Source organism: Hypomesus transpacificus, chromosome 1 (assembly GCF_021917145.1).
Source record: "Hypomesus transpacificus isolate Combined female chromosome 1, fHypTra1, whole genome shotgun sequence".
In the NCBI taxonomy this organism is placed as follows: domain Eukaryota; kingdom Metazoa; phylum Chordata; class Actinopteri; order Osmeriformes; family Osmeridae; genus Hypomesus; species Hypomesus transpacificus.
In genome coordinates this window covers 4,805,630-4,829,489 of record NC_061060.1, presented here as the reverse complement: position 1 = coordinate 4,829,489, position 23,860 = coordinate 4,805,630, and positions in this window count along the sequence as shown.

Below are 23,860 nucleotides of genomic sequence, written 5' to 3'. Positions count from 1 at the left end.
GAGACGATGTCCGTCATTAGGGCAGGTTGTTGAAGTCCACATAGACACGTTAATGTGATTGGCTAAAATTGGAGACATCTGATAGGCTGCAGAGGATATATTTTAGAAAAAATGCATTTGTGAATCTAAGCGCGTCAGGAAAGTTCCAAAAATCCACACGAACGAATGCAAGGATTCACACCAACAAATGCAGGGATTTGTAACTTGTGTTTGTCAGGTTGCAAACGAATGTAATAGAAATACATTTGTGAATCGTGTTACGTTTGTTTGAATCGTGTTACGTTTGTTTGTTTGAATCGTGTTATGTTTGTATGAATCGTGTTACGTTTGTTTGGATCGTGTTAGTTGTTTGAATCGTGTTGCGTTTGTTTGTTTGAATTATGAAACTAATCTAACTCCATAAAGAAAATGTTATTTTTTCCAAGTGAATGAGAGAAGGAACTTTATTAGGACCATAATATTTAGGAAATAATTCAGACTGTCCTTAAACAAACACATATGAAACACATACACATCCATACTATTGAAAAGTCACATCCACATATGTTAAAGTTTTTTTTTTTTAAAGGTAAAAAAACTTTTTTTCAACCTTTCAAAACTTTTTTTTTACTACTACTGCTACTACAAGGGGGTCAGATGGCTGAATGGTTCGGGATATTAATCAGAAAGTTGCCGGTTTGATTCCCGGACAGCAACATGACATTGTGTTCTTGGGCAAGACACTTCACCTTACTTCCCTCGGGGGGAAATGTCCCTGTAGTTACTGTAAGTCGCTCTGGATACGAGCATCTGCTAAATGACTTCATGTAAATGTCTTCAAACACACAAACATTCCTGCTATTCTTTGGAGCAGCTTTCGTCAAAGACGGCTCAGAGGTGGAAGACAAATATGATTTTGACAACAAAAACAAATGTCTTGCTAGATTACAAAACACTTTACAAAATTGCACAGTGCATGCTTTAACAATTTAGCATCCGCATTAAGTGCAATGTGAATCCTTGTTCTCTTTTTGTTTTCCTCTCCTGCCTTCCTTTGTCTACCCCCATCATTCCTTTCCCGCTTTCTTACTACAGTCCATCAATATTCCCTCCTAAAACGTCTTTTATTTGGGCTGAAGAGTCTTATTTGCATATAGCATGCAGTTACATTTTTGAGAAAGGCCCATTACACTTAGTTCTAAATCAGCTAAGTGTGAATGTAAAGCTAAAAGTTCACATGACCATAAATACGCATTATTAAATACTCGCAAACGTCAGCCATGATAATAAGGCAGCTGTATAATAATATTAGTCAACATGAAGAGATACTTAGCAGCTATAATAACAACCTTGGGAGTTAAAATGAGATTATTTTTACTGCCTCATCAGATTATGAAGTAGTGCTGAAATAACAGAGACACTGAGAAGGCCGTGCAAACAACAGGCAGCCGTTTGGACTTTCGATTTCACAAATCAGATCTTCTCCGTTCTTGAGTACCAGCCAGGAACAGATCCTATCTCAGAGCCTGTCCATGAGATAATCACCACCACCACTCTCAACCCTCCCAGATTTTCTCTCCTGTCGCCTCCTGTTCCGCTCTCTCGGTCTCAAACCGATCCAGACCGGTGGAGGGCTGGTCGACTTGCAACTGTGAAAAAGACAGAAAGAGCTAAGATGTTATAAACCAGGCTAAGATCTAATGTTTTTTTGTTTGTTAGACCTCCTTAGGGTTGGCATTTAAACAATTTAAAAGAGTTATTTTAAATAAATTAACATTGTTTCATTATAGTTCGGCAAGTCTCCCCAAACCTCCAAAGACACACTTCAGGCACTAGTTGTACTGTAGCATAACAAAGTAATGGAGCAGACATATCCTCTATCATAAGTCAACTCCAAGCCCCCTATACCCCCATAATTTATGTTGAATTAAGGGCAACGTATGATTATAACCACAATGGCAGTTGCTTCCAACACGTATACAATCCTCTCATATCAATGCATGTACCATGGGATCTTGTGGCTGGAGGTAGTTTCAGGATAGAGGGTTCAGGAAAGAGACTGATGTCCCACTGTACAGTTTGTATTAAGACACAGATTGTGAGTAAAAATAAATACATTCCATACAAGGGAATAGGCTGGGGGTGGGTATGAATCAACCAAGACTGTAATGTAAGTGTCTCGAGGTTGATTCCAACAAAGTACAGCCTTTGGATGGATTACTTCTTAAACAAATCTTGTGTTATTTCTGTCTAAAGGTAGACACATGGGCCTGGTAGGACACAGACTGGGGTTCAGTCCCCACAGAGCGCATGCACGAAACTCCAGGCCCCAGACGGCAGACAAGTTCCTCTGCATGTAGCACTTTGATCAACCGGCTAATGTGAATAATTCATTGACGCGCAGAATACATATTTCTCCATGACTCTCCCGAGTCATCTCCCTGTCGTAGCATCAGAGGCGTAGCTCTGAGCGATGATGTAACCGTGCTCCCTTCACACACCCGCTGTGAAATAAAGAACCTCCACTCTACCATCAGGCCACATTAAAAGTGGGGTGTGAAAAAAGCTGTCATAGCCTTTTAAGATCAAACTGTCTTGCACTAGCAGGATGCAACATTTGCCTTGACGTGCATCTTTGACTGCACAACCAGCTCAAAATGAGAAAGAGATCCGGAAGTAGCCGCAGCCTTCCTTTAATCTCTGGAGGTTTCAAAGGACCAGTGGTCAGAGGCTCCATTCTAGACTGACACAAGAAAATAAAAACTTTTAACGGCACTCTGAGTTTTAGTATTTTGTTCATGTTTTCTTGTATTTTAAGTTAAGCCACAATTCAAAGGTGATGCAGGAGGTAAAAAAGCACCCAAACATCCATTCATTTAGCTGAATATGTTCCTGACTAAGATGGAGCTGGTCGACAGAGTGCACTGAGAGATAAACAGCTATACACCATATCCTTGGAGGACGGGGGAACAAAAAGTAGTTTAGCAGTTAGCCCAAAATGTACGTTTTGAAAACAAATAAAAAACACAGGGACTGTACTGGAAATGATCAGGCCCGCCCTGTTACTGTTCACCAGCATACATACACTAAACACATCAAAAGTAGGCCCAAAACATATACAAACAAACATCTGACAAACAGACGTTCCAGGGAGTCCCTGAACTGATGCACAAAATGTAGGAGTCTTTGGCTCCTCCATTGTTCATGTAACACAAGCTCGTTTTTCCTGTTCTATTCTCCTTCCTGCCAAGCCTGATCATCTTTGTTGTGGTGTAGCCCAGGCTACTGCCTGCTGGCTCAGCTACACTGGGCCACTCCGGCAGTCAGCAAGGTCACCAGGCCCCCAGGCAGGAACAACCCTGTACTGGACCCCACAACTTTGCAGGGCCACCGGTTCTACTGCTGATAGGACAAGTACGGCCTTTTAGAGTGGAGCCTTGAGGAGCGTATCAGCGTCAAGGGAACCAGTTTATCTGAAGAAGCATGGACAGAGTATTTATTTTTACTCATGCTGGAATCAGGATTTGCTTCTTCGTACTTTCTGTTTCCAAGTTATCTCCCCGTTACCATCTGGCTGTCCTCTTCATTCCATGTCTGCAAAGTTGTTGATTGTTTTTGGAACAGGAGATGATGGCAGCTATAAATGAAATTAAAGTTCTTATTTAATGAGACTTCTCAAAACCCTCTCATCTTTGTGATGCTTCCTAATACAGACCAGCTATACAGTCCCAACTTTTCTCCAAGTGACTGACAGACACTGTATGAATTTACCTAAATCTACCTAGTTTACTGCTCAATATTGTTTGATGGCGTTATATTGCCTAGGCTGTGTCTATTTCTGTCTAAAAACATCTTGTGCAGCCAGAGGGGTACTAGGCATTATTGGACTCCGAGCTAAACTTTTAGGAAGGCAAAGGGAAAACCAACAGTAAAACTATGCTGCCAGAATGAATTCTGGAGCCTGGGCTGAGGGCAGTTGAAAACAAACCTCTTACAGCTTGAATGGTAAATTGCCTTTTAATCAAAGTGTTCTTTGGTATTACCCATTTGCCTCTTGCCACAGGCCATCATTATGAATAGAAGAAATTACTTGGTTAACTTTTGCTTGGTTTGGTCTTGGATGAAGCAATAAAAAGTGATCTTTTCCTATTTGGACGTCAAATCGCCTTATAGATCTGTCATAAAGAATAATCTCAAATTTGGACTGAAATATCTTTATCATTAAGTTTTATGGAAATATAAAACTTATTGAGAAGGTGTTTTAAGTTATAGGTTTTCAGTTTGATTTATTCCATTCATATGGAAGTAAATAAAACTGCAATACCTTGAAACACATGGTGACGTCTGCATAAGCTCTGCCTATAAAGTTGACTCGACTGCGGGTTCTGCACGCCTGCGACTGAGGCTGCGCGATTACCATAATCAGTTTTCAAAAGTCGTTATGGCTGTCGAGGAATGAGCTCTTTGACATTGCACCGTGCTACAGTGAGGGTGTGTGCGGTGCGGGTGACAAACACAGACTCTATGTTTGTATGTGTGTCAGTGTGTGTTTGTCTCCAATCCCTGTCTCAAAGACCGAGAGCTTCCACCATCTCCCAGCTCTCTCTTGCCATCACAAGCAGAGGTTTGGATCTCCTCCAGTTGTTCCAAACGTTAATTTATTTCCCCTTCGTACTCTGGAATCTAATTAATGATAAGTGACACCAGAGGCATTAGCTTGATCATGACAGAACCGTAGGACTCGCAGCTATCTAAACGAGCCTTCCACCGTCAATGCTGGGTCTCCTATTTTTCTTGGAAAGTAATTTTGGGGTGCCATATGGTAATTAGTGATGACACGGCACTGACGGATGCTCTGCCCTCACCTGGCTGACTGGCTGGCAGGCGGGTACAGGCTTCTGGGGAGGATCGGTGCCTGGCATTCGCTGCAGGGGAGGATGGAGTGACACTGGTACTTGGTGGGGTGGGATAAGGAGGAGTGGGTGGTAGGGAGGGCCCAGCATTTGTGGATGGAGAGTGCCCCGAGGAAGGTAGGGTATGAGGTAAGAGGAGGGTTGTGAAGGCATTTGTATGTCCTTTAGTAGGGGGGAGGTATTGGGAGGAGTTCAAGAAGTAATTAAGAGGGAGGCACAGGGGTAGGAGGTGTAGGTATGATGTATAATTAAGGGGGAGGGACAGGGGAGAGGGAGGGCAGACCAGAAAGGTGGATGGGGATCGAGGAAAGCGAGGGACAGGGATAGAGGAGAGGGAAGGCTGTGGGGATAGGGGAGGGAGAGGGATGGAGGGTAGAGGATAGGGAGGGATAGGGGGGTAGTGGAGAGGGAGGGGTGGGGGCTAGAGGATAGGGAGGGATGGGGGGTAGTGGAGAGGGAGGAATGGGACTAGCCAACAAGATTTTCCATCAGTCAGGTGTCAACGAGGACTGGTTTGCAGAGTGGTGTGATTGATTGGCATGAGATGGTGGGGAAAGCAGTCTTTTGGGAGATTCATAGTGAGTAATGTCTGACAGAGTTGAAGAAGAGTGACGATGAGATTCAATAGTCTACTGTTTATGCAAAAGGGTGCTGCCAGATAATGGGGGTGCTGCAGAAAAACCCTGAGATAAACAATGGCCAATGTAGCTATTTTATTTTACTCATCTTGTGGAACATCTTTAAAAAAAAAAAAAAAAGAGATTAGAACGGCAAAAGTGCTTTACCATAAAGAATGGGAATTTGATAAAGACGGCAAATAATGTTTGCCAAGTGTGTTTATTGTTTATTCAGAGTGATCATGTCATCATCATGATTTGATGTCTCGCAGCCAAGGCTGGAGGATTTGAGACTAATCTCTTTAATTTTCAAGGAATTATTCTCTCCGTCTTGCGCTGGCGAGAAACACCTACTTTCTGAGTCGGATTAGTATGGCAACTGCACAGTAAGCGCAAGCACACCACCGGCCCAAGATAACAAACATGAAAAAACAACAACACAAAACACCACACCCTGGAACATAGCCTATGATCCACGAGTTAACAGATATACAGATCGAAAAAGCAAGGTTTTCAAGCTGTTGTTTTTAGTAAAGTAGTACATTTGATCAGTGCCACATTGATTTAGGTTCTTAAAATGGGTGTGAACAGGAAAAGCTGCTCTCGCAATCGGCCCCTCATTCTGCTTCTCCATCGCTTGTTGTTATGGTCCTCTGTCAGGGAGAGGTGGGGTTGGGGGGGGTGGGGTGGGGTGGGGGGGGGGTAATCAGCAAGTATGCAGCTAGCCTATGTTTGCCCTACATAGTTTTTATGTGAATGAAAATAGGGTTAAGTGCAGTGCATCAGATTTATTTTACCTGTACATGACACACCAACAGTCTGAAATATGCTGTTTAAATGACATAGAAACAGAGGGACCTATTTCTGCTAGGCTAGAGACTGCTTTACCAAGAAGCTGTAGCAAGAGGGGTGCAATAGTCATTGTATGGGAACACATCACATTTTCAGACTTTTTTCACACTGTAGAAAGACACTGACCATGCACCTATGATTTATTAATTCCTGCTAGTAAATGCTTGAGGTATGTGTGTGTGTACAGTACTACTGTATGTGTGTTGAAAGTAAATGACATGACAGGCCCCAAATGGAGTGGAAAGGACTACAGGTATCCAAGGATCCAGACATCCTGGCCGCAATGTGCTGTTAAATACCTTTAATCATGGATCAGTTCATCTCTCTGACTAGACACCTGGGTGGCGTCATTACTCAGCACATGGTGCACAACCTGGGCTTGATGTTAACATGCTCTCACACACAAACTCACACATAACTACCTCCCCATCCACACACACACACACAAACACACACACACACACACACACACATATACACACACCAAAACACACAGGTATATTTAGTTGTAAATGTGGAACTCTCATACGCATGCACTCACATACACACACACACACATTGATAGCTGTCCTGTCATTTAAATAACAAACCCATGAGTGTGTATTTCTCCTCAGTCTATGTTCGTCACCCTGCAGCTGTGAGTGTGACTCGCCATCCCTCTCTTGGTGACGGCATCCACTCTGCTTTCAAAACAAGGACGTCCTTTATTGAAAAAGCACAAGTGTCAGAATGTAACAGCCATCTTTTCTTTCTTTTTTTCAAGGCACATGTGCACTAACTCACAGAACTCTCCACATGCCAAAACATTGGGCTAAGTCTGAGTATGACATGAACAAGAAAAAAATGAAAGAATAACCCATGCTTTTCAGGTATCATTTACCTCTGCGGTGAAATCCTTGTGTTTCGGCAAGGGTAGTGGGCACTTCCTATGATCTGATTTACTGCAACACTGATCTCTTAATGGCACTTATCATTCATGACCTGGTTCCTAATGCATTGGGAATGAGAAATCTTTACTGAACAAAGGGCTGGTCAAAATGGCCTGAAAATAAAATCTTACATTTTAAATAAATAAATACACAATTTATAATTTTAAGCTATTTTTATTTTTTTTAACAAAAGAAAAATTATGTATTTGAACAAGTTATGTTTTATTTTAACAGTAAAACTGATTAATAAAAACCAACCAAATATAAATTTCCCTAATAGGATTAATAAAGTGAAAATGTAACTTTCACCAAACGTCCCATTTTCTTTAAAGCCCTTCTCTCACTCTAAAACATACAATGCAAATAAGTCTGCCAATAGCTAACAAACATTATTTGCTCTCTTCATGTAGCTTCTAACTCAACATAAACAACCAACCAATTTACAGCTTTTCAAGTTCAAAAGATAGGCCTAGTTGTGAAACCAGTTCTTGTGTCATCTTTGTCTTTGGTTATACAATAGAGAATTGCTTTGTGAAGTAACTAATTGAGTAAAAAATGCTCTTGACAAATTGCCTGTCAATATCCTTCACAAAAGCTGAGTTCTATCAATTGTTCCATTAACTCAGACGTCAGTTCAATTGAGATAATGGCAGAGAATAATTTTAGACCAATATCTCTAATGTCATCTTCGCTTTTAATCATCATAAAGTAATTATTAAGGCAGAGAATGGCTACGGTAACTGCTTTCTGACAAACTATTTTCATAACATGTACATTGTTTCTCTGGTCTTTGAAGACAATGATCTTTTAGACCATTGAATTAAATATCTTAAAATATATATTTAAAATTAAAAGCTAATAGTGTGAAGTTGATCATACTGTTTAGTGGTCAGAGCTTTAAAACTATACTACAAAAACATGAGGCACCAACTGCTTTCTCGCTCCCTTTCTTCAAACTTTATAAAGTACTCCATCGATGCCCAATTCTATTTGACCAATCCTTGCAGTTTTTAAACTAGCAAACATAAAACCCCAACTAAAAAATATCCCCTTTCTCTCAAAACTACTCAAAAAGCAGTGGTCCAACGGCTCACTGGACACCTCTCCTCAAATCAAATATATGAATCCCTCCAGTCTGGATTTTGTTCTCACCACTGTACTGAAACAGCACTCAACAAAGTAGTCAATGACTTAACAGCTGGCCTCTGACGCAGGCTCCTGGACCTGAGTGCTGCTTTGGACACTGTTGATCATCAAATTATTCTCGAGCGTATTGAGGACTATGTTGGGATCTCTGGCTCAGCACTCTAATGATTTAGATCATATTTATGTGACAGATCACAATTTGTCCTCTATCGTGGTCGTACATCAGTGAGCTTTATTGTAAAATTTGTCTTAGGCCCTTAACTAATTTGTATCTACAGTACAGTACATGCTGCTTCTTGAAAACATAATTTAAAGTGTTCAAAATTCACAGTTCAACATTCAACACTCAACACACAACTGCCTTCAATGTACAAATGGACAAGATTAACAAAGACTAATGTACCCACAAGCCATAAACATCAGCTATTCAAGTCACCTCAAATTGTCAGCAGTCAGGAGTGGTAATATCAACACCTTTACAGACTATTGACAGATGAAAGCATTGGGCACAAACCGCTTTCTTCAAAAAATGTATTTCTTTGAACAAGATTATTGTTTTCATATTTTTCTGTCAGATGGATTGGGAGTTAGATGGGGTGACAATTTAGGAGGGCGGGAGAAGGAGAGAGAGGACAAACTGCCTTTCAATGGTTTCATGGGTGTAGATTACACCTGCAGATTTCCCATTTCATAGATGACCTCTATCTCTATCTTGGTGCTTGGCTAGATGTCACTCTTTATTAGGGGAATGTCAGAGTTCGGGCCTGTCTGAAGGCCTGAGATGAGGGCTGTCTGCCACCTTGGCCACCTGAGACCACGGGCTCCTGCCTTTCTTCCCCCACACACTCATGCACAGGCTGACACACATACAGTACACACACACACACCCCTATACATGTGTATGCACACACACACTTCCCCAGACCCCTTGGGCATGCTGGTGTTAGAACGAGATACTGCCCTGACACAGAACAAAGCTGGCACAGCCACAGAGACTACAGGACAACTGGTCTATGGAGGAACCAGTTCAAGGAACTATGCCTTTCTGTCAACATATCCGCTATCTGGAGAAATAGTAGTTGCCAGTTGACATTTCGAGCTGGCATCTCATATCTTGATTGGCTGGGTCTCTTGGATAATCGTCTCAGGTAAAACCTGCTCTTTCAACCAATGGCAGACTGCCAAAAGGGCAGTGAACTCAAATGACGACAGATTTAACCAATAAGCACTGACCCAAAACGGTGTATAAAAAAAAAGCTAGAGGGCTAAAAGTGAGAAATTCACTTTGCATTTCTTTCAGAATAACCTTTACAGATTAGCTGGTTCCAGAAAAAAAGTATTTGTTCCTAATAGCCATCCGACTCCACAGCTGAACAGAGTCCCGTTTGAATGAAGACAAAAGACATTAAACACAGATTAGAATCTTGGTTTTGACCTCCAAATCACTGGCAAAGGTCAAACATGTCATAACTGTTCAGTCAACGTAAGGAACGATTTATCTCCCCTAGTCCTCGGAAATGAATTGGAAAATAAAAGTCTCAAGCAATCTCCTGTATCCTCCTTGCTGTTCCTTCCTGGACAAACACAATTAGACGGTATCAGTTGCCAGGAATAAATGGTTCTTGGCGGGGGTCAGAGGAGAAGCCCAGGTCTGTCTGACAAACAAGAAGATGATGATAATAGCACAATGGAGCTGTGTTAGCGCTCTCTGAGATTAAATGTGACGGCTGAAAGAAGTGTCTGTGTGCTATATGCTGTTTGCAGAGGTTCGAATATTTTCCGTCATTGACTAAAGTTGTTTAACAATGGCAGGAAAATCTGATGGCCATCTGTCATTTGGACAGGTAAGAACATTGAGGGTAACTTACCATTATGCCCACTTAAGTCATTCACAACCCTATCCAGTTGAGGGCGAATGTGTAAATGAAGGAGGTTTTGTCTCGTCTTCTCTTTGATCCCAAGTGCGTGACCTCTTTGTAGAGTTGGCTTTAGCCAAACAGGGCTTGAAATTAACTGGCGCACTGGTGCTCCCAACTTTAAAAACTTTTTAAAAATCTGCAAGAAAGTTAAGAATGGAAAGATGAAGTTTAATTGGTTATGTAACATTGGAAATCACGTTAGACTGGTCACTGTATCAGCTCTCAACAGGCATACTGTGCAGTAGACTAATTAGCAAGCGTTTTGTAAAGAACTTAAAACAGCTCGCACGATTAATTGCACTTGCACAAATGCTCCCAAATATATTTAGAGGTCGCACAGATACAATTTTGGGACCTTTCAACTTCCAACTTGGAGAAGATGACAGGTTCAGGCTATTTTTAACAGTTCAACTATTGTTAGCTGTTTGTGTACATGATTTCAATCTGTAATCTATGTACACCTAATTTGAAACCATTTGTTGCGTCCATTTCCTCCTTTAACAGGTACATAATGGACTCAAAAAAGTCCAAAACAAAATGATGGTGCCACCAAATTGTGTCTGCCATTTCTTTTATTGCTCCGACAACAAAAGCACTTGAACATGACTTCCTTGTAATATCAATTTAACAAATGGTGGGAAATGGTGATCTTCCGACTAGCACGTGAAGCAGCCATCATTGAGTCCATCCTCACCTCCTTTATCACCATATGGTACGCTGCTACCACCGCCAAGGACAAGATCAGAGTGCAGCGCATCATCCGCACTGCTGAGAAGGTGATTGGCTGCAATCTGCCTACCCTTGAGTACCTGCACACCTCGAGGACCCTGAGGCGAGCGAGAAAGATTGTGGCCGATTCCTCCCACCCTGGACACACTCTGTTTCAACCACTCCCCTCCGGCAGAAGGCTGCGGTCCATCAGGACCAAAACCTCATGCCACAAGAACAGTTTCGTTCCTTACACTGCTAGCCTTTTTAGCAAGGCCCCAAACTGACAATGACACTCTGTCACTTTACCTCATACACTCTGTCACTTTAACATATTCAGTATTATTTGTATTCTATATTATTTTATTTATCGTATTTTATTTTATATTGTATTGCTCTGCCTGTAGTTTATTCTATTTTGTTGTACATTTTCTAAATGGTCTTTTTGTTCATTATGTTTAAATATTCACTGTAAGCACCTGCCCACCAAAGTAAATTCCTTGTTTGTGACCACTTACTTGGCGATTAAACACAATTCTGATCCTGATTGTGATTCTGAAGAAAGCAGCCTCGCTTCTGGGGGATTCGGTGGGATCTTCAAGTGGTTTAAAGGTCTTTAGTGGGAGTGTTTAGTTATTAAGGGGACACAACACAGGTTAGGTAGACTTTACTGCCTTACTCCACCTAAGATACTTAGCATTGGTAAATACTTGAAGCCCAAACAAGCGAGCTGGTGGGGTTTTGTTGCACGCAACACCTGGCATGATGGCCACAGCATGGTCTGTCACGGCAGGACAGACGGTAAATACAAATCATTCATCTTCGTGTGCTGTTGACATGATGATAAGTGACCGCATGATCGGTGTCTGTTAGACCTAATCTCTTCCCTCCATTCCTTCATAACTGCAAAATCTATGAGCTTGTTCTGTAGTATGTTAATAAACGCTATTAAATGTCTTATCATTAAAAAGATGTTTAATCACACTGGTAATACGATTATTACAGAATAGATTATGGCGGAATCTTTACAACCGTCCCATAAAATGAGCAACCTCTGTGTGTATTTTAAGGATGTGGGCAGGTGTTCAATCCTGGTAACCTACATGTTTTACTTGACCTAAAGATAATTTTCAGGGCTAGGGTTTAGTTTACAACTCTCAAGGCAGCATTATCCCAAGAGTAAAGATCTGAAGCACCTCTGCTACATGACCCCTTTGAACCCTGAAATCTAACCTGGCCATGCCCTTGCAGGTGTCAACCGTTTTATGATAAGCTTTTAAAGCTATATTGCTTAGACTTGATTGACTCGGCCATCTAAACTGCCAAATGATCGGCTCTCGGACCTATAGACCATAGTTAAGTTGCTCTCAAAGCTATAATGGCAGAATTGATTGGCTCTCAAAGGTTTATGTCATATTTGATTGGCTCTCAGAGCTATATGAAGCAGTTGATTGGCTCTTGGGTCTAAACACCAGTTGATTGGTTCTCAACTCAGTCCTTGGTGTGAGGATATGTGATGTGGTGCTCTCCTGCAAAACTGACACGGAGTGGGATCGTCCTCTGTGAACTGGCAAACCTCTGAAGTAAGAAGACAGAAATCTTCACACTATGCAACAGGCTTTCTATCACAACACATTGGTATATGGGGTGAAAAGAGAGACTGAGACAGAGTGAGAGGAAAGATTTCAAATCAGTTTTTGCCAAAAGAGGCTAGTCATGACTTGTGTGGTACGGGGCTCTTCCAGAAAGAGCACTTATATCTTTGTGATTAAGCATGTGGTTTTACTCAATATACATCAATATGTGTGTGTGTGTGTGTGTATGTAAACTAGTGTATTATATTACTCTTCACATTTACTGTAACACATTCAAATATTGCTTTATAACACTTACAATTCTGTCTTCGAAATCTCCTTCAACAATAAACACATTTTCAAGTTATGTAATTAATAGGGTAAAACAGAACAATTGAAACTTTGACCTTCAACAAAATGTGAGGTGACATCAAGGTCACAATGAAAGTTCTGCAGTGCTGCATGATATTTGCTATCACCTAGCACTAAGTGCATATCAGGAATTCAAATTATAGATAGTCATAGACTATACAGTAGATGTATTGTCTATGACTAATATCTTACTCTTAATAGACCGAATTATACTGTTTGACAGGTTTGAATCCCAACAACACACACCATGATGAGTGTTTGATGTACAGTAGACAAACAAAGCTACTGTCCTTTAGTTGTACACTCTTACTCATTCACCTTATATGGGATTGGGCCCAAGGACAAGGTATCATATTCTGTCAAAGAACAATTTACAGTTTTAATACATACAATTTTTAAACATCTTACATTGAATAAAGGGAACATGGAAAGCATTAGGTTTGTGTACTTGAGATGTCAACCAACAGTACAAGAGTGCACGATGCTTCTGCCTGCCACTCGCCCTTCCATCTAGGACTAGTCTGTGATGTCATCAGCCACCTCCTGAGGCCAAAGTTGTTCTCTGAGTGATCCTAATGGACGTGAACACTCTAACCTGCAGTGTTGAGCATTCTAAAACCTCTTAAAGAGCACTGCTCTCTCAAAGTAATGACTTGTGTTTGATCTACAACATTAGAGTATTATTTTTGACTAGATTCAACTGCCAAGTGGCAGCCAACACCTAAATTGTATGTGTGATACTGTGTGCAAACTAATTCAGTCATGTGTATGTAGGCCTTGCAGATGTAGTCAGCCTAAAGCATGTAGATGGTAAGAAAGAAGAAATAATGAAAAACAATCAGAACTGACTGAAATGAAAGGTAATTCATGACATTATCAATGCTAATAGCAACCATTACACTTTGACACAAAAATATATCTATTCTCTTTCCACCCTGCTTTGATAAGGTAATGATAGACATGTCATGAGGATTATTTTTAGCTGTCCACATTGCAGCCTCGCCTACGAGGATGGTAGATATGTTTCAGTGGACACACTGCTTATCACTGTGACGGGCACTTAACATTGACAAAAAACCTAGGCAGTTGCTAAGTAACAGTTGTTCTGTGTGTGTGTGTACGTGTGTACAGAGCGTGTGTAGTGGGGCACAGATGGAGGGACCATGTGTGTTGTTCAAATCCCCACTGGAGCAGCACAGAGATCTCAGTTTAGAAGCCCTCTCCAGGAACACACAGATGTCTGTGACCTCTGACAACATGTGACCATTGTGATGGTCAGATGGCTGAGGGGCAGATGGCTGAGTGGTTAGGGATCGGGCTATTACTCAGAAGATTGCCGGTTCGATTCCCAGTCATGGGAAAATGACGTTGTGTCCTTGGGAAAGGCACTTCCACCTACTTGCCTGGGGGAGAATGTCCCCGTACTTACTGTATGCGCTCTGGATAAGAGCATCTGCTAAACGACTAAATGTAAATGTAATGCATTATTTTGAAGAACTATGAAGTATGTTTCAGGGCTTCAAGATGTTTTGGTTTGAGAGATTATCAAGGTTAACAGTGTTGTGATTCATTTATCCAATGTAATTACGTTGAAGACAGTCCCAATTTCAGGTGTAAGTAAGGCACTTAACATCAGCACTATGCTAAGAAGTGAACATTGAAAGTTTGCTGTATACAATACTTGATTTAGTAGTAGAACTTAAGTCTAATGCTTTATTATGGCAGTGTCGATAGCGTAATGTTCTGAAGCTTTTGGCCTTCACACATACTTGTCCAATACACTGACACATTGTATGTACAGGATGGTATGGGTTTGAAGATCACATCTAGCAAACTCTTAGTCCTAACAATAAGGGACATTGTAACTTTGTTGACACAACAGGATAATCCCAGCTGTCGAGTCACATATGGCTAAGGCTTCGCTGTGCATATAAATAGTCCTTTTTTGTATGCCTCCTGTGCAAATCTGCCAGGCTAATGCTCCTTAGCATCACCATGATTATAAATGTTGAGTATAAATAGTCTGTATGACTTTCAACCTAGCTCTATTATTAGCAATTAGAGGCAGGAACAATGGAATAGTCACCCTGATGAGGCCTGTCTTGCTCAAAACCTGCTCCCATACAGTACATTATATATAGGGAGTCAGATGGCTGAGCGGTGAGGGAGTCGGGCTAGTAATCAGAAGGTTGCCGGATCGATGCCCCGCCGTGCCAAATTACGTTGTGTCCTTGGGCAAGGCACTTCACCCTACTTGCCTCGGGGGGAATTTCCCTGTACTTACTGTAAGTCGCTCTGGATAAGAGCGTCTGCTAAATGACTAAATGTAAATGTATATACTGGCAGCTTCTGTGCAAGAAAGACCAATTGCTGACTGGTTTGTCTAAACCTTTGAATGGAACCAACATGGAGACAATGCAATATATATTTTGCATGATGTTTCATTTGTACATTTTTGTAATTGTATTATTTGTACGTGTTTGTATTGTGTTGTTTGATGGTGCTGTCTTGTTCTTAATATCTTCCTGTCCATAGACTACAGATGTGCGATTAGCAATAGCTAACCTAAACAATACCAGCAGTGACGGAGAGAGCCGGGATCAATAAAGCCTTGTCCATATGGGTATAGCAGGTAGACAATTGCCTATGGGTTGGTATTGCATAAAGGGCAACCTGAGTCTGTGAGCTATGTTAAATGAAAAGACTTGTGCCGATACAGCACCATCAGTGCAGTGTCAAGAGAAGGCTGGAGCAGGACAAGAGGGCCTGTTATATGCAGGATGGTGCTAAGTCACAGCTGAGTCATACATGAATATGAATGCTTGACAGGGGCAGACTAATGAGAAGGTCCACATTGCCGGAGAAGGTCTGCACCACTAGGGTGAGTCTCTGTGACTCTGTCACACACGCAGGTGCAAGTCTACACACTCCACACCAGGATCTTGAAGAAGATGACTGTGGAATTTTGTGCAGTTATTTGAGAGTGTGTGAGTGTGTAAGAGCGAGAGGAAGATTTATCTTTTTTGAAAGTGTAGAGAATTAATGAACAGGTGCACCATCCCAGAACCTGGACAAGGACAGGGAGCACCAGACGACACTGGAATACAGATTTCTAGTAGGGATGGGTCACCATTTTCTAATTTTCATATAGTCATTCAATTTGAAATGGAATAATTTACACAACCATCGTCCTGTCTAAAGTACATGTTCTCTTTTATCAGCACCTGGTAGTAAGTAATGTGTTACTACCGCCAGGGGGCGGCGATCTTTGAAAAATTGTTGAATAGTAGAAGAACATGAGTATCTTCAAGTGTCAGTGTATCAATGTATAGGGAGAAAGACAGAGTGGTGAGGATGACTCTGGGAAACTCCTCGTTATACTGTTTATCGCACACTCACAGTAATAGAGAGCCCACTGCGAAGACTGAGCAGCCAATGATTTAACTTTGGATGAGGTACAGCTAAACTCTCCCCCAGTTACTGTACATTAACACTACTTGGGGAGGGAATATTAACCTTGTTCATGTGTCGATAGCTATTGCACGATAAAATTGAAAGTGCTTATGGATCTGTAGTATATGAAAGTGTGTTGTTGTGTGTGCTGCACCTTCAAAGCAGCCGAGTCTCTGTAGTACCACACACACATCCTAAACCAGTGCTGGACAGCCATATCTGATGCACTCTGACATTTAAAATGAACACAATCTCAAGAGTTTTGAAGAAGTATGTGGTTTCTGCTATGCTGAAGACTGGTTAAACACCAACCTTTAATACTCATACCTTGTTATCATACTGCCAGTCCTGAAAAATACATTAACTGAATAAATGTGCATTCATTTTTGATAAACCACCTAGAATGGGTAATAATACATCTAATGAATACGCTAGCGGAAGCTGATGCAATCAGTTGTAGATTGTCCATTTTCCGTGTTGGAGAGATTGTATCTCAGTGATCTAGTGACTGTGCCAAGCATTGTGTATGTACAATGTATAGCATTAGCCTAAAAGCCATATTTGTGCTATAATTAAGTAACATAGAATATGATAAAATATTTTCTTTTATTGCAAGTTCACTCAGGTTTTCCTTTTTCCACATTACATGATGTAATTTGCATCCCATTTTGTCCATAAAAAAAAATTACTCACATGAGGCAGAACATATTTGCAATGATTTTGGAATACTAAAACATGTAGAATAGGAAACCTTATCCTTTTATCTTGTAATCCTATCAGAACAATGAGGGAGCGTAGCCAGTATTGTTTTCAGTTTTTTCTGTAAATCTACAATACCACCCCTCCTTCCACTTCGTTTTAGCAGTGTTTACTCAAGTGTACAAGTCATTTTGTTGAATTAAAATGGAAAGTTAATATGGATGGAAGTATAAGACGAGAATGCATACTTAGAGTTGACAATTCAAACTTTATGGAGATGCTTAGCATGGCAAAAAAATGTGTTATAAATGCTAATCTGAATGAACTGCAAATCACAAGTATTACTGGAGAGTCTCACACAGTCATCACAGTATTCAGAGGGATAATCATAATGATTCAACTAGCCTTGTGTGTGTTGTGGACATTAGTTCTGCTTTCTGGATGTTTCAGAGGTGTTTTGTAAACACACTCATGAAGAGATTGTGTAGCACTGCTTGAGATTTGCATGCTTGGCAGTCAAGGGCTACAACTAGACAGATGCTGTTGGATGAGTCCTTATTTTAATGTCATTGATGCCTACTAGCTAATTTGGAGTCAAGGGTTAATGGGTTAATGCACTTCAATCCCTTTCACAACTATTTATGAGATAATGTAGCCATATAGGACCCCATATTTTTCAGGCCTGACCTCACTAAGCCTAAAGATCGGAATGTCAAGTTTGCTCTTTCCAAGTATTACAGAGACAGACTGGTTGTCAGGACATATTTTCTATGCTGTGCAACTGAGACTCAATCCTACTCTATTCAGCTGCACATGCTGTACCGTACTGGTAGTCTGTGGGCATTTTCTAAAATTAAACTAATACATTTATGTAGGCAAGAATTGGCCTCAATGTGAAAACAACAAAAAAACATTGGTGAAATAGGGAAGTAATAATCTTGAGGGTTGAAAAGGCTTTTTCTTATGAAACAAGAACGTTGTGACATCATATCAACAAACGTACATCTCATAGCTGTGAAGACTCATGTTAATGTCCCAAAACAAAAGTCCAAAAGCAATCATTGTGTCTAAGATATTTGGGTAAACTGCCAATCTTTTGCTGTTGTATTTTTCCTTCTACATCCTGGTTCACTGGGTCCACTTTGAGAATTCATCTTCAAAGGCATGGTGCTGAGTGTCTCGGTGAGGGGCATGCAAATTAAGAAGATATTCCAGTGATATCCAGTCTTTGTTCACAGCCGTGGCGGGTCAGAGAGACATACAAACACATCATCTGTTTTCAAAGAGGAGCTCTGAGTCTGACATCACTAACGTCTGTTTGCAGTTAGATTGGAGTTGGGTTGCTGTCCAGCCCTCTGGCTGGATGACCTCATGCTACCCCACAGCACCCAGCATCCTTTGGTCCTGCCTGATAAGTGGAATTCCAACCAAGCGAGTATTTATTCTGAAGTGAGTACTGACATGCACACAAAGCTGCACCCCAGAGTGAGCAACAGTGAAAGATATTAGTCACACATTTTCCTGCATTTTGCAATTAACTGTAACTTTCAGACAGAAGAAGTCCTGTGTTTATTCAGGGTTCATTCATTTGTTCAAACTGCAGCCTGTCATTCGAGATACAGATATAATCTAGCTACAAAGCTGCTTGTATTAGAAACAGAAGCACATTTTGTTTTCAGTATGACATAAAATGTTTACACTACAGATACAAAAACATGGGACAAAGCAACAGGTGCAAAACATGTTACATGTCATCAAGGAAAGGAAATATAGAATGGTGTGCTGATGAGACTATTTGTTTTTTTAAGATCTAACAGAATATGATGACAGCAAAGACTGTAAGAAAACACTGAACTTAAGCTTCATCGGGCACTAGAAGATGTTCTTTCTCTGTGGAATACACTCCCTTCATGGCTGAACACTACTCTTTGTGTTCAACACAGTGACTCAGATACAGGTAGTGAGGTGTAAAGAACAAAACTAACACTGAAAATAAAAATAATAAAAGATAACAGTCCCTTAGCGATCAGAGCCTATTATCTCTCAGCTTGTCAGAAGAGCTGAGTTTGAGGGTCTGTAATGAGAGACTCAAGAAGGGGGGGGATTTGAGCTGGGTCGGGCTGCTGGTGGCGTGCAGGGCAACAAAAGCTAAAATTTACAGCTGTGTGTCTGTCAACACCATCAGAATGGCAGCTCTGTCTGCTCGCTGCCTAGGTGGCTCCCAGGCTGGCACTAGTATGGGGGTAATAGTCTCTGGAGTGTAATTTCTGCATGCAAACATTCCTAAAACAAGACTAAAATGCAGTGAGGGATGGCTGCAGAGACACAGGGTGAAATCAGCATGGGATTATAGGAGCCGAATTAGAGTGAAAACTGTTTTCATGTCTAGCATTGTACTAAATGTAATGTGGAAATGCTAGTACAGATTTTCATCTGTAGGCCACAGTTTTAGATGTATTAACCAGACAATTCACAAGTGGTTAATAACCACAAATTGTTTGATTACAAATTTAAAACTGGAGTACAGAGGAATTGCAAGAAAAATAAACATTTGTCTCAAATCGCAGCGTCAATAGAAATAAATCATGGCAGCAGTGTGGGGACTGAGGTGCATGCCATAATTGTAAAGTCAAACTTCTAACAGAAGGTAACAAAGTGCTTTCCTGCACATCAGACACACACAGGGTTACGGCCAGTGGTGGTCCCTTTCCCTCAGACATTCCTTTGTCTATCAGCTATAATAATAATAATAATAATAAATTGTATTTCCAAGGCGCCTTTCTTGGCACTCAATGACCCCGTACAGAGGTACAAAAAACATTAAAAGCAACAGAAAAAGAAATAATACAACAACAGAAGGAAGCAGTGCAGAAGGTACAGAATATATAGGTATCAGTGGAACAGTGAGAAAGGGCATATTACAGCTTCATAAACTGCCTTTACTGCTCTTTAAGACTTTTATGCGTTTTAAATCCGAGTAATGTAAAGCCATGTTGCATGTAGCCATGTTGGTTGTGTAGATAATCAAGTACCAGAAGAGCACAGTTGTAACATTAATAAAACATCGAAATGTACTTGTACCCCCACTGCTTTCACTTATCTGGGAAGACTTTCCAATTAATGTTTTTGAGATTCATTTTCATTCAGTCACAAAACAATTAGTGAGGTTGGGCACTGAAGTTGGCTGACTATGCAGGCTTGCAGATGGCTGTGGAATTCATCCCAAAAGTGTATGATGATTTTAAGATTAGGGACTCAAATACATCCACATCTGGTTTCATTATTTATGTTGGATCTTGCTTTTTTACATGGGTACAAACCATCTCTGAACAATCTGTACTTGTGTTTTTGTGTTTTTACCAATGTGTTGTGCCGTCAACTACAGTGAGCTGCTTTACGACGGGGATCATTCCTGTGCGCTTCACTGCACATAATAATGTAGACTGGACCTCACTCAATTCACTAACATCGATCCATCTTGTATTTTCATTTCATCAGGCCATGTTGCAGAGCTTCTGCCATCCTACTTAATACACATTTCATAACACTACGATTCAGGACTTAACCCTTGAGGTCCACTCAAGGGTTAACTTGAGTGGAAAAGTCTGCTTTTATTCTGTACCTTCTGATGAAACAAACTCCAATAATCTTTTAAACTAGACCCAACACTGCCCTTGGTGTAATAAAAAATGTACTTTATTTATTAGAATTGTACTTTTTCCACTTGCACCTGTGCAACAAATACAGGAATTCATATGAAAGAATTGTAGGCAATTATAGATGTGTATGATTGCGACCAAATATAGATTTAACATTCAACGTACCGTCCTTCAGATAGTTTTCTTTGTGAAATGATTGTGTCTTCAAGGAAGTTCCAATAAGGGAACACAAACCATAAAGATTTCAGTCAACACTTGGCAGGATAGTCACAAATCTCATAAAATATATATCAAAGATATCCCACCGGACACAATTCACTCAGTGTCCATAGCCAGCACACAACTCTAAAGGAACAGCACAAAGCAAGGCATCCTCAAAGCTCTGACAGCTCTCAAGACACCATTTCTAGGAATTAATTATTGTATTAGGTATATCTTATACAGACAACTGTTTAATATACACCCATAACCTATCAAGCTATAATGATCACTAACACTTTAGTGGCATGATGCATGTTCACTTTAGGTTTCATGGTGCACAGGGTGCTAATGTTAATTAGTGGAAGGCTTTTGCTTATACTATAGTCGGGTATTTTGTTGATTTGAGAATCCACTTCAAAGCAATCAACTGATTTGCAGATATTTGTGCCAAGCTTTGTCTGTGGTTTTGTATTGGTTCTGTATGCCTTTGGATAATGGGAGCAGTCATTTGTCTTAAACAATAGTTCCAATCCTGTCATGGAAGCTTGACATTTGTGTGGTTTATTTACTCAATGCCCTACCTCATTCATGTTTGTATTGATTCTGGTTGTAAATTCCACTCTTTTCAGGCTTTTCACAAACTCAACACACAAATGTTTTTTTGCAAGTTCCTAGCTTCAAAGTCTTTGTAACATAGTCTCTCTCCACCTACAAATGAAATTGTTCTTTAAATAAATGACATAAGCTTGGGTCTCACCAGCAGCAATGTCACCCTGATTAATGCTACCTGCTGTTCAGTAGTGTCTGATGACTCCAAACAATTGGGGAGAAAGGACAGGGAGAAAACCAAACCATGGCGTCAAGTTATTTTATACTATTTGGATACTTATATCTACTTTATTTGTTAAATGTATAAGTTCTTATGTTCAAATATACCAATACTGTAATCCAACTAGCAAACTAATGCAAACTTCCAATACAACATGGTTTGTGGAGTTAGTCGTCCAGCAGTCTTGATCTTCACCTTTACCAAACTGTGGAATGGCTTTGACAATCCACAAGATGTTCTACCTTATCCCCCTCTCTGTCTCTGCATCCATACCTCCTTTCACTTACGCTGCTGTTAATTGACTTGTTAGCAAAAACAGAACCACTCTGCAAATCCATTCTTGACGTTAACTTAGCAACAGTCAGACAACATGAAGGATGCAAATACAAAGTATAGGGATGCTGTATTTATCTATGGAACACATGTTAAAGTTCAGTAACTATAAACTACAAAGAAAACCGCCCACACGTGTGAACACACACACGCACACACATACCAAAACTCTCTTAGTCTGTTTGAATATATTAAGATGTGTCATAAACATGACTGTCACACTTATTTGTCTTTCACATGTGCTAATTGTAATGCATGACACTGTGATGGTTTCTTTCTCTTAAATAATGATATAAATATTTTTGCTGATGACATGCCACCTCTACGCCTGAGCAATAAATGAAGCCATGCGATCTTTATAAATCTTCATCGTAAAATACAATACCGTGACTAATTGACTAGGATTATCTGTTGTCTAATGCATTTGTACCTAATTGAAATGTGTCACACGAGTCCACCTTTCTCAACAACAATGTTTCGCACAGGGAATGTGAACTAGTAGTAGTGATGATCAAGCTTGAATGCTAAAATTGAGTGAAAAACACAACTAACAGAGTATGTATTTTGTGGGTTGTGTAGTATAGTCTTTACTTAATATTGCACATTGTGTAGCCCGGACCGAGAGTGGTTTTGTTTCTGCCGTGCCATGCATCTGTTTCAGGGTCCTTGCTGTTCCAGCTGCCGGTATCTTAGCTCCATCCTTCCACAGACAGATTCAGTGGGCCGTCTCTTCACCAGCTGGCCATCTCTGCCATCCATTGATACCTTAACAGACAGGAGCTCTGACAACATGGCAGCTTCCCTCCACTACATAGTCTACACATCGCAGTTATCTGACAGCATCGTCAGGAGAGGAGGCTTAAGTTGCGGGAGAAGATCAGGCTGTTCTGTGATGACTTTGTTGATTCATCAACCGTCAAATACTTTTCGATGAAACTGGTGGCAACTAGCTATCGTAACTAAGATGAATGACACCTGATCTTGAAGTGAATCCTAGGCTATTACATTTTTTGGGGATTATGTCTTTGGAGGATCCATAAGAAGTACACACGACAGTATTTCCTCTGCATCTGCTACACAGGTCACAGGTTAGAGTTTTGTTTTTGAAAAGACATACTTTTTTCCTGATGAGTTAGTTCTCTGGTCTAGATGACTTTTTCCAACTCTGATCACCATGTTCCTGGCTACGCGTTGGAACTCTCTGGAGAGCTGGGTCTCTGGAGAGGTGGCATTTACCCAGGCTCAGCTCACACAATAGAGCCACCTGCACTACAGATCTATTTGCACCAAGAGTTAGTTAGGAATTAATGTGTTACAAGATGGTCTGTTATTTGTTACGTTTGAACGAAAAAAGAAACTGCAGTATTTGTGCATGACCTGAATACGTATAATGTATCTAAGCTGTAGTGTACATTCTTGATCTTGATTAACAAACACGTATGAAAAATAAGATGTAGTGATTTTTACAGTCAAATTATTCATTATTTTGGGGGTTTGCCTCAATAAGGAGAATTCCATTCTTAAATGAGTTAAAACTAAAGAATCAAAGAAGAATATATAATTATATTTGAGCTTTTGTTGTTTTGCTTTTGAAGCATTGTTATAGATTCTGGACTGCTGCAATACAACCTTTGTAAAGACTACAGCCTTTAGGTAGTCTTCAACTAATTGGATCCC